This window comes from Hyaena hyaena, unplaced genomic scaffold (genome assembly GCF_003009895.1).
Source record: "Hyaena hyaena isolate Hyena2069 unplaced genomic scaffold, ASM300989v1 scaffold_694, whole genome shotgun sequence".
Lineage (NCBI taxonomy): Eukaryota > Metazoa > Chordata > Mammalia > Carnivora > Hyaenidae > Hyaena > Hyaena hyaena.
Window position 1 is genome coordinate 246513 of NW_024081327.1, and position 16354 is coordinate 262866.

The 16354-nt window shown below is 43.1% G+C and overlaps 1 protein-coding gene across 1 annotated transcript in view; it reads right to left on the bottom strand.

Moving 5' to 3' along the window:
- The window catches only part of PAQR8 (progestin and adipoQ receptor family member 8), a 43044-nt gene extending 27371 nt beyond the window's left edge, over positions 1-15673 (bottom strand). The window contains exon 1 of the mRNA XM_039217464.1: positions 15574-15673. The gene's annotated coding sequence lies outside the window, so the exon portion shown is untranslated. The remainder of the gene's footprint in view (positions 1-15573) is intronic.
- Positions 15674-16354: the final 681 nt, after the last annotated feature.

Here is a 16354-nt window from a genome sequence, read left to right on the forward strand (position 1 = left end):
TATAAATCCAATCTACTATGGGTTTGTACTACGGAAATCTACACAAACCTATGGGTTGAAAAGGGAGAGTCACTGCCTCCAAATCCTCCATGAATCATCAACATCAAAAACATTTTCCCCTATCATCTGTTTTCCAGATGTTGGTAACATATCCCTCCCCTCCCCCATCTTTGATCTGATTCTGGCTGAAAGAGGAGCGCTGGTCCCTAGCTGTTAAGGACCTAACATGACAACAGACAGAAAGGCTCATGGGATTTTAGTGCAGGGAGGCCTTTAAAAACCATTTACTTTGAGACAGCAAATAGATCTCATCTCTTATGCCAACCTCTTTGGTAAGAGCTTCCTAGATTCCTGTATTGAGAGGCATTCTAGGCCTAGGCTGAACTCAGAGGGAAAGGTACTATCATTGATTTACTGCCATGGGCTCCTGAGGGACACCAGACTCAGGAGTAAGCCATGGCACAGAGCCACTTATTTGTCATCCCTGAGCCGACTCTACAATAGAGAGCTAAGAGACTTGCAGTACACTGTTTTTCTCACTTGACTGTTTTAAAAAGTAGGAACGAAAGCAAAAATGAACTATTGGGACCTCATCAAGATAAAAAGCTTCTGTAGAGCAAAAGAAACAATCAACAAAAATAAATGCAACCGATGGAAAAGGAGAAGATACTTGCAAATGACATATCAGAAAAAGGGTTAGTATCTAAAATCTATAAAGAACTTATCAAACTCAAAACAGAAAACAAATAATCCAGTGAAGAAATGGACAGCAGAAATGAACAGACACTTTTCCAAAGAAGACATCCAGATGGTTAACAGACACAAGAAAAGATGTTCAATATCACTCCTCATCAGGGCAATACAAATCAAAACCACAATAAGATACCACCTCACATCTGTCAGAATGGCTAAAATTAATAACTCAGGAAACAACAGATGTTGGCCAAGATGTGGAGAAAGGGGAGCACTTTGGTACTGGTGATAGGAATGCAAACTGGGTGCAGCCATTCTGGAAACCAGCATGGGAGTTCCTCAAAAAGTTATAAACAGAACTACCCTATGACCCAGCAATTGCATACTAGGTATTTATCCAAGAGATAGAAAAATGCTTATTATAAACATGCACCCCAATGTTTATAACAGCACTATCAATGATAGCCAATTTATACATTATAAATTGTATACAATTTGATACAATGTATCATTATACAATGATAGCCAAATTATAGAAAGAGCCCAAATGACCATCAACTGATGAATGGATAAAAAAGATGTGGTGTGTGTGTATGTATACATATATATATGTAAATATATATAAATACATAAAATGGAATATTACTCTGTAATCAAAAAGAATGAAATCTTGCCATTTGCAACAACATGGATGGATGGAACCAGAGTGTATTATGCTAAGTGAAATAAGTCAGTCAGAGAAAGATAAATATCATATGATTTTGCTTATTTGTGGAATTAAGAAACCAAACAGATGAATGTAGGGGAAGGGAAGGAAAAATAAAATAAGATAAAAAGAGACGGGGGATAAACCATAAGAGACTCTTGAATATAGAGAACAAACTGAGGGTTACCAGAGGGGAAGTGGGTGAAGGGATGGGCTAAATAGGCGATGGGGGTTAAGGAGGGCACTTGTTGGGATGAACACTGGGTGTTATATGTAAGTGATGAATCACTGGGTTCTACTCCTGAAACCAATACTACACAATATGTCAACTAACTTGAATTTAAACAACGAAAAAGTAAAAGTCTGAGCAATCATAATAAACTATTTTAAAATATTCACAACAATAAGTATTTAAAGAAAATACATGTTCCCTGAAAAGGGTACCATCTAAGGTTCTTGCTGACATGTCCCAGAGAGAACCAAAGGGGGGATTTCTAAGCTCTTCCTCACCTGCACCCTGACAAGTATAGTGCTGACTGGTGAGAGGGTTAAGCAGGTGCTGAGTAGTTCCCCACCAGTTGTGTGGCTTCTGTGATGGGACTGCATGGGGAAGGAGGAATAAAAAAAAAAAAAAAAAGACTGAGTTTCGAGAATCAAGCAAATGTCAGTGATCCCAAAGACAAAAGAGTGTATTAAGCAAAAAAAGTCAATGTGATGCTTGTTTTGATAGGAAAAATGGAGAATCAATTTTTTGAACTTGAACCAGCAAAGCTCTCTTCTTCACTCAATCAATAGTATTTACTTGCTTTCTGCTCTGTTCTGAACACAGATGGACCAAATGGGTGCAGACACGGCAAATGACCTGGTCCCTTTCATAGCTAGCTGATATAATCAGTCTTCCTCTCCCCTGAGGTGGGCTTGGATGCCAGCAGCCAAGTCAGCCCTCTGGAGAGACAGAGTTGGCCTCCCAACATCTACTCCGTGTTGTGAGCCAAATAGCTCCCAGGTGAGGAGAACATTTTTGGCAGTAAGTACAACAAAGCAGGCAAGAGACCTTAAGAAAGGGCAAGGGAGAGTAGGCAGGCATGTGGTTCTGGAGACAAATAAACACAATTAGCTGTGCTAGAAACAAACTGAAAAGACTCAGTGGGAAGACTGATTCCTTCTGCCAAGAGAGAAAACCAAAGGAAAATTCATTTTAAAAGAAGCTTTTTACTTCTCTTGGCAGCCCTGGCCCAATGACAGTCATATTTTCTGTCAAGTCCTTCTCCTTGTGGGTTTCTCCAGCATCTCAAGTACTATTGCAAGAATGCTGCTTTATCAGGTTTGCTGCCCAGATAGAATCCATTAATGTTTCAGGCTGGGTCCTTTCATTCATGGAGATGACAATTCCAAGCCTTTCACAGTCATTCTGTCCCTGTGTGCTTAACAAGACCCAATTTGCAGCAGCGGTCGGGTGGTTGAATTCACAGAAATCAATAGTCACGTCCCTGGAAGTCTTCTCCTCTACCCTAAGATCCAATTGTGTAGTGTAGGATTAGCTACAGCAGAGAGGTCTAGTGGCAACCACACAGCACAGTGGTTAACAGGATAGTCTCTGGAGTTAGGAAACTTGGGTTTGAATTCTGACTGCCACTTACAAGTTGGGTGACCTTGGGCAAGTAATTTAATCCCCTTGAGTCTCATTGTCTTCATCTATAAAATAAAGATATAACAGTACCTGGCTAATAAAAGAAGGTTGTTGTGAACTTTAAAGAATTATAATAAAAGAGTCTTATCTTTTAGAAATGCATTCAAAAATGCTCATAAATAATAATATGATTTCTGGGGTTTGCTTCAAAATCATCTGGACGTAAGGTATATGTATATGAAGAAACTGGCCATGAGTTGGTCATTGTTGAAGTGGAGGGATGGATACACGGGGGTTTATTATACCATTCTGTGCACCTCTGTCTTTTTGAAATTTTCTATAAAGGAAGTTTGGGAGAGAGAAATTAATATGTATAAAACTGCTAACACACATGTGCTCAATAAAATATAATCTGTTATAGATCAAAGAAGGTCCTGAAGCCACTGTTGCTAGGTCAAAGAGGCATGTGGATAGCAGCCTGTCTCTAGAGGCATGGATGGGGTCCTGGGCAGCAACAGGAGTGGGGGAGTCAGACTGGCACTGAACTTCGTTGTCATTCTAGGCCATCCATTATTGCCCAACCTTTTCACCATCTGACCTGTTTTAAATTGATTGTTGCTCATTCTCTACGCTTTACTAAATCAACCACATCCAAAAATTTTCATTCTCCCATATCTTTCAGTGAGATACATAAGTCAGGGTTTGAGTCAGCTTTAGATAAACTAGTGATTAAACTGAGCTGCCATCAATCACCCCAGCCCAAAGCGAAGCTTGTCCAAGTTTTCATTATGCATATATGCAATTTCCCAGATCTTATTATATGAGATAATGAAAACAAAAATGTTCAATGCACACTTCCACCACCACTTTTCACCCCTGCCACCTGAGTCTATACCTCCTTTAGGTTCAGGAAACCACATACATAAATTCAGTTAGTTCCAGAAATTCCCAGCTTCTGGAGTCCCTTAGACAGAATGAGGAGCCGGATGGACAGGAAAACCCACCCTGGACCAATTCCAGGCTAGATATGCACTCTAAGGGAGTCCTTAATTACCCCCCAACTCACCCACTCGGTGCCCTCTCACAAACAAGGAATCAGCCACCCCAGATCTGACACTTACAAACTATAATGGCCTTGGGCTAGCCATTTCATCTCTGTTTTCTCATTTGTAAACTAGGACATCCCCCTTCTTAGGCTGTTTTAGGGATTAGAAATAATGTAGATAAAGTAAATTGCACAATGCCTGGCACATGGTAATTGTTCAGTACATAATAGCTACTTTATGTCTCTATATGCCTGTGGGTACACATGGGTGTATTGTTATTAATGCCTTTGGAATTTAGTTAATATTTAGACCCAGTGTTCTCCAGGCCATGAGACACACTGAGGCCACTTAATTATACTCTATTTTCTTTCTCTTTCATTTGACAAAATTTTGATGCAACTGCATTCAATCTTCTCCACAGAACTGATGTATAAATAACTAGGTTACTGTCATCAATACCTACGTGTCCTCTCCTATGTGATTCCCTTTTCTCCTTCCATAAATATTTGTGACCATATATTTTTTTAAAAAATTTTAGGGGCACCTGGGTGGCTCAGCTGGTTAAGTGTCCAACTTTGGCTCAGGTCATGATCTTACAGTTTGTGGGTTTGAGCAGAAGCCTGCTTTGGATTCTGTGTGTGTGTGTCTCTCTCTCTGCCCTTCCTCTGCTCACCTCTGCCTGCCTCTCTCTCTCTCTCTCTCTCAATAAATATATAAATAAGCATTAAAAAAATTTTTTAAGTATAAAAAGTAAAAAGGAGAAAATATGGTCTAATTCAAGTCTAGCAAGGACATTCTTATTACTATTGTGAAATGTTTGCTGAATGTCCACTATATATAGATAGTGGAGAGTCAATGCATGAGAAGAATAAAACAATAAAGCCCGAACTCCATTAGCCAAGACTTCAGTAATGATCCAGTGATAATCCAGGCTTCTCTAGGGAAGTTACACACTAATTTAAAATCTTTATCTTATTCTTTTTTTTAATTTTCTTTTTAGAGCTTGCTTATTTATTTAATTTGAGAGAGTGAGCAGGGGTGAGGCAGAGAGGGAAAGAGAGAGAATCCCAAGCAAGCTCCACACTCTCAGTGCCGAGCCCAATGTGGAGCTCGAACTGAGGAACCGTGAGTGAGATCATGACCTGAGCCGAAACCAAGAGTCAGACGCTTAACCGACTAAGCCCCCCAGGTGCCTCTATCTTATTCCTAACCTTTACCTAAAACCAGCACTCTCTTTCTCCTTATCCTGAGTTGTTTTTCTTCATATGATTTTTCATATCCTAAAAATATATATTTCCTGATTCACTTATTGTCTGTCTCCCCTCAAGAGAATACATATTACATGAAAGCAAGGATCTTGATCATGTCTGTATCTCTAACAACTAAAACTAGTGCCAAGCACAGAGGAGGCCTTTGAAAAATAGTTTTTAATGATTTCATTTTCTTTGCCTTTCTCCAAACACCCAGTTGCAAGAAGGAATCTACATCTGAAATCCTGCCCCGTGTGTCCCTTGCATACATGACCACTGTGATCCAGTGCAGACAGAGTGTAAACAGCTAAGCACACAATATATGAAGTGGTGCCATGGGAGATGAAAAGAGCCTAAGCAGAATGAAGCGATTTCCTCAAGGCCTTACGAATATCACATACGTGTACCGTTCTGATTTCTGCCTCTGTGGTATTGCTTCAGCTGCTTCTCCCATCAGAAATACCCATCTCTCTATATAAATGTCACCCCCTTCCAAGATCTCACTCAGGCTGTTTCTCCTGAATTATACTGACTTTAAGAGCTCACAGTGACTCTGCCCTTTTCTAAATTGAGGGGCACACACCCACTATCGTGCCTCACAGCCCTGCACTTAACTATAAGTGATTTAAAGTTTTCTCTCTCCTTCATATGAGAAAACTTTGATGCTCCAAGTGTATTATAGGCTCCTGAAACACAAAACCATGCTTTATGATTCTCTTCAATCCCTCAAAGTATCTAGCACAGTGTTAGGCACTTATTGCATATTTAAAAAAAAAAAAATCCCTATACGTGAACTGACAGATTTCCAAATTGAATCCCACCTCTGCTGCTCTGGCATGATTCCCTTTACAACCCCAAGAAAATCTGTTTCCTTTTTCTCCCTCATCCTTCCAAGTGCTCCTCTGTTAAAATGAGTCTCCAGCTGGAAAAATCTACAATATTAACATCTCAGATGAGACAGGAAATTGCCAAGGACCATGACAGCAGCGACTCAGAAGGTGGCAATAACATCCAGAGACAAAACCCAGAAACAACACGTCATCGTTCAGAATGTTTTAAAGAGAAAACAAAAGCGGGGCGGGGCGGGGGGGGAACCCAAGAAATACCTACAGCACCTCATGAATTAATCTGAACCCTTTACCATGCCAAGATCTGATGAGTCAGTTTCTACCTGAAATGCTGCCCAGTTTCAATGACATTCTTGCAGCTGTACCTGAACTTGTCTGGGTGACATTCTGTACTGTCAGCCAATTCCAACCTTAGCATCAATGCATGCACAAAACTGACTAATTCCACATTCTGAAGTGCTTAGGGTTCCTGGCAGCTCCAGAGAATAATATCAATGCCTTTATTTTGCTTAAGTGCAGGAATAAAAAAAAAGCTAAGATGGAACTCTTGGAATGAATTCTTTGGACAGACTTAAATACACCAAAAGCCATTACACTCCAACACTGATTTTACATCATCCTTTCTTTCCTTCCGTGTTTTATACTTTACTAGTCCTCTTTAGAGTGAATCTAAAAGGAAAATGAGAAGATAGTTTTCAACAACAAAAGTTTTATTTCTTACAAAAGCATGATGTATAAGCCACATTCAGTAAAACATGTGTGTTTTAATTCCATCTTCAATTGGTTGGGATAAGTAGCCTTCCTCCAGTTTCCCAACTGTAGACTTACCTTTAACCTCTTGGGTATTATCTTAACCTCCAGAGAGCAGGTCAAGGGTAAAGCAAATACATAGTTTCAACCTACTGATGGAAAAGCAAGCCATTCTCTATTGCTTGAGAATAGAAACATTTTTTCTTCTTTGCTTTTCTTAATCTTGAAGTACATCACCCTAGAAGGATAAATGTCACTGCCCTCAATGCTAGATCAATGTTACATCTCAAAATGAACAAAAATTCTTAAAATCAAGAACCTTTGCTTTGAGCTTCAAATCCTAAGAATTAGGGATTGGCTAAAGTCAGAGGCCAGCTCAGCCTGGGGAGCTGAATTCTCCTAAAGTGGGAGAGCTAGCCTTGGTACCTCTCTAGATATGCTCATCTCAAAAATGCAGTCTCCAATGACCTCTCTCATATTTTAACATTCATCATAATTATTACTAATTCACTCCCTCGACAAATACTATTCTGATAGAGTACTGAATTCTCTTCACATGAGAAAATACTCATAGTGTATTAGCTATCTAGATGGCTTGGAAGCTTATACCTGCCAGACATGCAGAGAAAAGTCTTTCTTAAGCCCCAGGCTTAACTCAAACTGATCATCCAATACAGCTGCCCTACAACAAAGAGCAGTTCCCCACTTTTGCCCAAGTGTGGTTTCTGAATGTCATGTGGGATAATGTGTCACTCTAAGCTTCTCAGTAAGTAACCAACCAGCCCTCTCCTATTTACACTTGGCCTGAATTTTGCTTTCTCCTGGTTATTATAGCCCCATGTGCAGGTATTAGAAAGCCATAGAAATACTCTCTCCCACCCATCTTTTTTTTTTTTTAATTTTTTTTTTACATTTTATTTATTTTTGAGAGAGAGAGACAGCATGAGCAAGGGAGGGTCAGAGAAAGAGGGATACACAGAATCCAAAGACAGGCTCCAGGCTCTGAGCTAGCTGTCAGCACAGAGCCCGATGCGGGGCCCTAACCCACCAACCGTGAGATCATGACCTGAGCTGAAGCCAGACGTTCAACCAACTGAGCCACCCAGGCACCCCAATCCCACCCATCTTTAAAGTGCAGTGTCATCTCTAAAACTTTCCTGCAAACTGTATCCTCCATAAGAGCAGGGACTGCATTTTTCTTATTGTTCTATCCCCACTGTTTAGCACAGAACCTGGCCCTTAATATTTGATGAATGAATGAATGTGTGTATGAACAAGATATCCATTGGTTCCCAGGCCAGTGAGAAGGCCATCAAGATCTCACTCCATAGAGATAGTGTTCAGGTTCCTTCTCAGCTAGTACTACCAAAATCCCATCATAAATTTCAGCAATTCATGGGACTAAACATCACAAACCACATGGACAATGGTCCATAAAATAGATCACACAGCAGAGAGGGCTCTCCTCACTTAATCACTGTGGGGTATAGGGTTCCGGCCACACACACTAGGAAAGCTGAGTGGAAGCTACAAGTACTGGACTGTGTTCCCCGCCCCCCCTTCCCCCCCACCCCCTGCCAAATCCTTATTTTGAAGCCCTAACCTCCAGTGTGATGACTGATACTTGAATGTGGGATCTTTGGGAAGTAATTATGTTTAGATGAGGTCATTAGGACTGGGTCTCCATGATGAGATTAGTACCCTTATAAATAGAGAAAAAGAGCTCTCTCTTTCTTTCTCTCTCCCTGCCATGGGAGGACACAGCAAGAAGGTAGCTATCTGTAAACCAGGAAGAAGGTCTTCACCAGAACTGAATCTGCTGGCACTTTGATCGTGGACTTCTTAGTCTCCAGAAATGCAAGAAATAAACTTCTGTTGTCTAAGCCAACCAGTCTATGGTATTTTGTTATAGCAACTTGAGCAGATTAAGACATAGGGCCATTTCCTGGTTATTTAAACTATCCCTAGAGGCAGGAATCTAGAAGTTAGAGCAATGGCAACAAACTAGTAATGGTGCAATAAGGAGCACACATAAAGAATTTGAGCTTGCTGTCGGGGCCCAGCTCTGCTCTTTGGGCAAGTCACAACATATTTCCTCATCTGTAAAATGGGGCTAATAATAGTACCTATCCCAGGTCTGGTCTAAGATTTAAATGAAGTAACACACATTTCCTGACACTAATAAGTGCTCAGTCAAAAGTACTATTTTTATAATGCTGAAGCCAGATTCATGCTATAGTTGTAATTCCTTCTCATAGGGTCTGCTGATCAGAAGCAGAAAGATGTGGTAGACTGAGCCCTGTAGCAGTAATCAGAAGCCCTGGAAGTCTGAGTCCTTGTTTTTGACATTTTCTTATTGTGACTTTGACAAATGTCTTACCTTCACCAACCCTAAGTTCCCCTCATCTGTAAAGAAAAAAATCAATATGATGATGTCTATTCTCTAGGCCTTCACAGGATGGCCGCATAAGCTGTATTTGACAAGGAACATAAAAGCACTTTGAAATTTGTCCAGCAGATGTTTACACAGGAATACTGAAAGAAGTATATTTGTCAATATTAATTAAATACCTCTAAGGCTCTAAAACAATGTTTTTCAAACTTTTTGATGTCAACCCATTAGAAGAAATGTATTTTACATTGCAAATAGGCACATATTCATCACTAAAACAAAAGCCTAACAAATAATTCTTATGTTACTTTGATACTTTTAATTAAATTCTTTTTTTATCCCTTCCTTCCTTCCGTCCTTCCTTCCTTCCTCCCTCCCTTCCTTTCTTCCTTCCTTTCCTTCTTTCCCTCTTCCTTCCCTTCCCTTCCCTTTTAATACAGGTCATTAATTTCACAAGGCATGGTCCTAACTGGGTATCAAAATAATTTTAAAACTTTGATGCCCATGCCCTACCTATTGAAATTCTGAATCAATGGTTTGTGGTGGAGCTAAGTCATTAGCATTCTTTTTTTTTTTTTAATTTAATGTTTATTTATTTTTGAGAGAGAGACAGACAGTGTGAGTGGGGGAAGGGCAGAAAGCGAGAGGGAGACACAGAATCCAAAGCAGGCTCCAGGCTCTGAGCTGTCAGCACAGAGCCCAATGCAGGGCTTGAACTCATGAACTGGAGATCATGACCTGAGCTGAAGTTAGATGCTTAACTGAATGAGCCACCCAGGAGCCCCTGAGGCATCAGCATTCTTAAGAGAGCCCCAGTTGATTTTATTGTACAACTCAACTAATGGTTTCTAACTCACAGCTGAAAAATCCACTGTGTTACTTACATCCTGGTCTGCTAAATGCTCTCTGCACCCAGAATGGCTGTCCTGCCCCCACCTTGCAGAAGCTCCACTGGTTACAGTGAGTGGATTACTCACTCAAGTGGCTCCAGTGTGCACCAGGAGAACACAGAGAGGCAAGGAGATTAAAGCAGAGCCTGGGCCTTATGGGAGGCCGCTTATCTCCCCCCAGATGGCTGGTCACCCCATGCAGAACAAAAACTGGAGTGGATTTGGATGATTTTAAAAGTAAAGGAACCCCTACAAGAACTTGTTGCTTGAGTAGGAGGGGCTAAGGAAAATTCAGGGAAATGGCCAGACCTTGCTCAGAGCCTTCTCACATAGCAGAGAAAGCTCTGACTAGGCATACACAGGGGCCTGAGTAGATCCTGGAGACCAACTTTGTCAGAGAGAGCTTCTCAGCCTGGCTATCTCCTTCCCAGTTTAGCTCCCATAAACAGAGAAAGCCTCCATCCTCAGAGAGCGCCTCCATCCTCAGCTTACCTTTCCTCTACATAAGAGAGGTCTGGGGACTGACTGCCCTGTTCATCTGGCTGGAGTCGTCTTCAGCCTACACTTAGCTGCCTGGCAGAACCAGGGCAGAACCTGGGCCAGAAGGCAGAAGGAAACACAGGGGCTGGTGGCCGTAAATCTGTGTCTCTGTCCTACTCTTGGACACACAGATGGGATCAGGAAACCTGGATTGGTTCTGTGTACAATGAGTTAAACAACCAAAGCTGCCTGTTTGAAGTGTAGCCCCTGGATTTACTAACCAGACATAATACTAAGAGTTCCCATTTAATGGGCATCTTCTGTGTACTGAACACTTTCTATACATTATCTCTTTTAATTCCGCAATATCTCTTCAGACACAAGTTTTATAAAATCCCAGGTTTAAGGATCTCACCCAGGGTTGTGCTAGGATGCTAATGCAGGTTGACGCCCACTCCAGATCCCATGCTCCAGTCCAGGGTTTCTTAGCACTACTGACATTTCAGTTGGCAATTCTTTCTTTGGGGCTGTCCTTTGCACTTAATTATGCTTTATAAAGCATCCAGTACATCCAGTAACATCCCTTCCCCCTCCAGTTGTGATAATAAAAAATATCTCCAGAAATTACCAAATGTATGTGTGGGGGGGGGTCATCCTCCTCCACATTAAGAACAACTTCTCTAGTCTAACCACCATGCTTATTTCTTCATACTTTATAAACCACCACTCAGAAGAGAGACAGAGCTGGAACCAAACACTACTATGGAAATGATAATCAGAGCACTCTAGGGAAGTACTGTACAACAATATACTATCTTATGCTACATTTATATACCACTTACAATACACCATGTATTTTTATAGCCATTATCTCCTTTCATGGCAAGTGACTGCACAGCACGATCTAATTCCAAAAGAGTTAATCCATCTCAAAAAGGTGAGCACTATTATGAGATCTGTTTATTTAGCCTTCTCCGAGAAATTGAGGGAAAAGAACATGTAGTGAAATCCATATTAATCCTTATTCCCATAAGCCATTAGGAGAAAAAACTTTTGCTAATGAATGGTCCTGAGGTTACATGTTATGTGAACTCTTGGCGGACAAGTCCGTTTCTATCTCGATCTCCTGCACACACCTGCCTAAAACAGAGAACTCTCACTAAAAGTCGAACGTTTCATGAAACATCTATTCATAGCAATCTCCAACTATCTGGTTGATGAAAATGAAGATAAAATTATTTTCCCACATTTTAACATTTTTCTAACTTGTTTTAACAAAATTCCTAAATCAGAAAAAAATTAATGTCGATATTCGTGAAAGAGCCAAGAGCTTAGTGCCAAGTTATTCTTCCTTGTCATTTAACAAAGCAGATTGAAATTAAGTTTAAATAAAACAAATGTGCACCAGAATCATCCTCTTCAATACATTGCCAAGAGAACGGTAGCTATTATATTAGAATAGTATTTGATTGACCAAGGAAAATAATTATAGGAGAAGATTTTAAAGTTTTTTTTCCTTCAGATTTTCATCACACTGTCATACCTAAGATACAATTAAAAAAAGAATGTTTGTTTTAAAAAAAATCTGATTTCAAAATAAAGTAGCTAGCAATGGTTGCTTTTTGACATCACTAAAAAACTCCTAAGAAGCTAGGAAAGTAAAAACAAAATGTTCCCATTCACATATTCATTTTCACAGCCCAACAAAGGGAATATCAGTACCTGGGAAATGATAAATTTATACATGGCTTCAAAGGAATTTTAATATAAAACTATCAATAAACAACATTAATAACAAAAATAACTAGACTCTGTTGAGCACTTATGTGTTGGGCCCTGCACTCAGGGTTTTACATTCATTTCATCTTCATTATAGCCTCATTGGGCACATACTCATTAACATCTTCATTTTAAGCTTAGAAAGCTGAGGCTGAAAGTGATGAAACCCCTTGCCCAAGATCACAACTAAATCAGGGTTCAAGCCATGAGGGTATGAAGCACTATATGACCTAAAGAAAAATTGGTAATTTAGAGGAAAAATGGAAGAAAAAAGGGAAATGTTAACTTTTCACATTATGTGCCGTGGAGTCCCAAAACTGAAGTGGATTTGCAGAACTCACTCCCTTCCCCGTATTTCAATCTAGATCCTTTCACATAAAAACTCAAGTACCGGCCAGGCATTAAATGCATGTGAGGTAAGTGACTTTCTGTGTACCTTTGTTTTTGAGAGAAACAAGTCTTTGTTTTGTTTTCTGTAAAAATGCACAGTGACGGAAACTGCCTGGTAAAGAGTATCTTGAAAGGGAAAAGAAAAGAAAGGCTTATTTTCCCCAGTCCAATAGGCCTTTAAGGTATAAAACAGGTGATAGGACCATTTTTTTACACACATATGAGAGCATATACCCAAATAAAGTTTGTACTTCAGATCAATTATTTTCCAATCCTAAACACATACACATAACTTTACTGGATGCCCCCTTTAAAACTGCCAGTCCTTCAAGAGGACTTTCATTAGTTTAATGGACGTACTTCCTATTACTACCTCGATTCCTGACCTCAGAAACCAGAGTTGGTCCTACTTGGGATTTGGCCCTTTCCCAACTGAGGGAGGTTTGCCATCATGGAGGCAATTCAGTAAATGTGTTACAAACTCTGAAGGCAACTCCAAGCCAGGAGCTCTAAAATTACGCTCAGCAATGACAGCATCACTAGAATTAATCCACAGCTTGCCAGGATGAAGCTTCTGAAGGGGAGAAATACTCATCTGAATGGATAAATACTGGCATATTTATTTTAACATTTGGATAATGAATTGAAAGAATCAGCTAGCTATATCCAAGTAAATAAATATGCTGTGCAATAATGATAATGCAGATTTTGGTGCAAGATTCTGAACACCCCACTGATGGAAAAAAAGAAGGAAAGAAAGAAAGAAAGAAAGAAAGAGCGAGCTTGTCCTGAAATGATACTAGCAAAATGAATAAATCACTTTTCCGTTAATTTGTACAATTATTGAAGAGATTTCCTTTTCATGAAGAAAAATAAGAGGCCCAACATAAGCTAGCTGCCAAAATAGTCCTTGGTCTTCCCAGGAAGCTTAAATCTCAGCGTGTATCAGAAGATGGATCTATATCTACAGCGCAGAGGAAAAGGGGTGGGGGTCATCTCTCTCCCCCTGCTCCTCAACTTCCTGCTCCCAGGCAACTTCCAATGGAGAAATCCACTCAATAGGATTCCTGGGGCCCTGGCTCATCCTGAATTAGCTGTTATACGAATAATTAAACTAACTGCCATACAAAATTAACCACAGGGATATGTTAATATACAATATTACTTAACTAATGGAAGGAAGCTGGATACCCAAAATAAACAACAGGGGGGAAATGTACTGGTCATTTGTTTATTTCTAGACACATAGTGGGACACCCATCCACTGAGGCCCTAAACAGCCCGGTACCCTGCCAGGCGACCTGGTCAAGGGCGTAGCAGCTCAGAGGTAGGTAGGCGGTCAACATCGTAAGAGGGTAGTCAAGGGCAGTTCACCTTCCACGCAGGTAGCTTCCTATTAACTTTAGTAAAGGACGTCCTCACCAACACAAACAACCCAAAACTGCACAATACTTCTCCTGTTTACTCTGCCGTGGAATGCACTGCATTTGTGGGCGGTGTGTGCCCTGTGTGTGCGCGCGTGCACGCGTGCGTGCACGCGCCCCCCACCCCTCCCGCGGCCCCGTTGCTGATATTCCTCCAGTTTTTACTCAGAAACAGCTTCTCACGGAGTATAGGAGAGTGGGGACCAAGTAACACAAGTGGATCTAAAAATTAAGCACAACTTTATTATGAGTTGTGCCTAAAGCACACACAAACAGAACTTACCTGCCCATTTGAAATCTCACTCCTTAACTACTCTTTTAAGCCCAGACTGTTCGCAACGGGTCCCTGGGCAAAATCACTTCTAACACAACTTAGAAACAGGAGATGCAGCAAAGATTCCGTCCGGGCCCGCGGATCTCCCCTGGGTGGGTCTGTGTTCCAGGGCCCACAGATGCACTGGAAGCCGCGGTGCCTTCGCTGACTTCAGGTCCCCGCGCCAGGTTATCGAGGTGCGCCTCGCCCTCGCCCCTCCCGCCCCTCGTCTGGGGTGCACTGGTCTTGCTCCCCGGAGTGAATGCCCTCTGCAGGTTTCCATGACCCCATTCCACCGAGAGGGTGCGTCCCCTAGGCGGAGACGTTCTGCGAGTCCCTGCCCCCTCACCTCCAGCCACCCGGATCCTCTGCGGCGGCGTTCCATCCCTCCCACCCTCTATGCTCCACAGCGTAACCCCGGCTCCCGCCACAATTCTGCTCCTGGCGCCGCCTCTCTGAGAAGCCCCTCCAGGTCTCCCCCGAGAAACCACAGGCCTCCCCACCCCACCCCCAAGCCTTTCCGGGGCTCCCCTCCCGCCCCTCTCGCCTCGGGCTTCCTCCCCTCCGCACTCCCCTCCCGGCTTCAGTTCCCCTCTGCCCTGCGGAGGGCGCCCCGAGAATGCTGACAGGACACCCTCGTTCCGGCACCGAAGCTCCCCAACGTCGCGGTCCGGACCCCTCGGTCCTCCAGCCTCGGGCTCCGGGAGTCCCCAACGTCTGGGTCCTGACCTGCCGCCTCACCCTCAGGGCTCAGGCTCTGAGACTCCCCAACACCGAGTCGCCGAGCCCCGGCCCCCGAGCTCGGCGTCCTCAACCTCTCGATTCTGGACGCCCCTCGGGGCTCTGGGTCTGGGGCTCCCCAACGTCGCGGTCCTGACATCCCTGCCCCCGGCCCCCCACTCCCCTCGCGCTCGCGCCCCAGCAACTCCCCAACATCGCGGTCCAGATCCTCCTCCCGCCCGACTCGGCGCCTCCGACTCACCGGCAGCAGCGGCGACTGAGCCCGCGCGCTAGCCTAGCCCGGCCCGGCCCGCACTCCGGGTCGGGTTCCCGGCTACCAGCTTCCCGCAGGCGGCGGTGACTGCGGCGGGCACGGCACAGGGGAGCGGCCCGGGGGAGGGGACCGCCGGGGGCGGGCTCCGCCCGGCTCCGCCCCTTCCCGGCCGGGGGCGGGATGCGCAGACCCGCGAGCCCACCGCAGGCCGGGTGCCGCCTCACCGAGGAGTTGACTGACACCTCTTCCTTCCACCCCGGGGTCAGACCCGCGCAGACCCCATTCAGCTGGACAGACCCGAGGGCTTGAGAAAGAGACAAGTTAACCGCTTCAAGAACCCACTCCAGGAGGCCATTTCTGAGGGTTTTCTGGTTTTTGCTTAAAACTTGGGGGGGGGGGGGATGTTTTTGGAGAATGGGGACGGCAACAACAACAAACTTCTTTAGTCTCAAGACAGATTCAGATTCTGGCGTCTCAACCACCCGTATCTGCTGCACATTCAGGGTCATTCTGTCTATGAAGTCAGGTTATAACACACCAAGGAGAGCCCTTGTAGACACACATTTTCACACCCCCGAGATATCACCCGTGAAGTACTCTGCCGTGATTATGCACTACACAAACTTCTTACGGTGACATGGTAGGAACCCACTTCTATATCCCCATATCCTCAATCCACAGCTCACTAGCCAGACTGCAGTATCAACACATATAAGGGTCCAGGGCAGGGGAGGAAATTCCACACCTCCTCCCAGACGTGCTCTCCTCA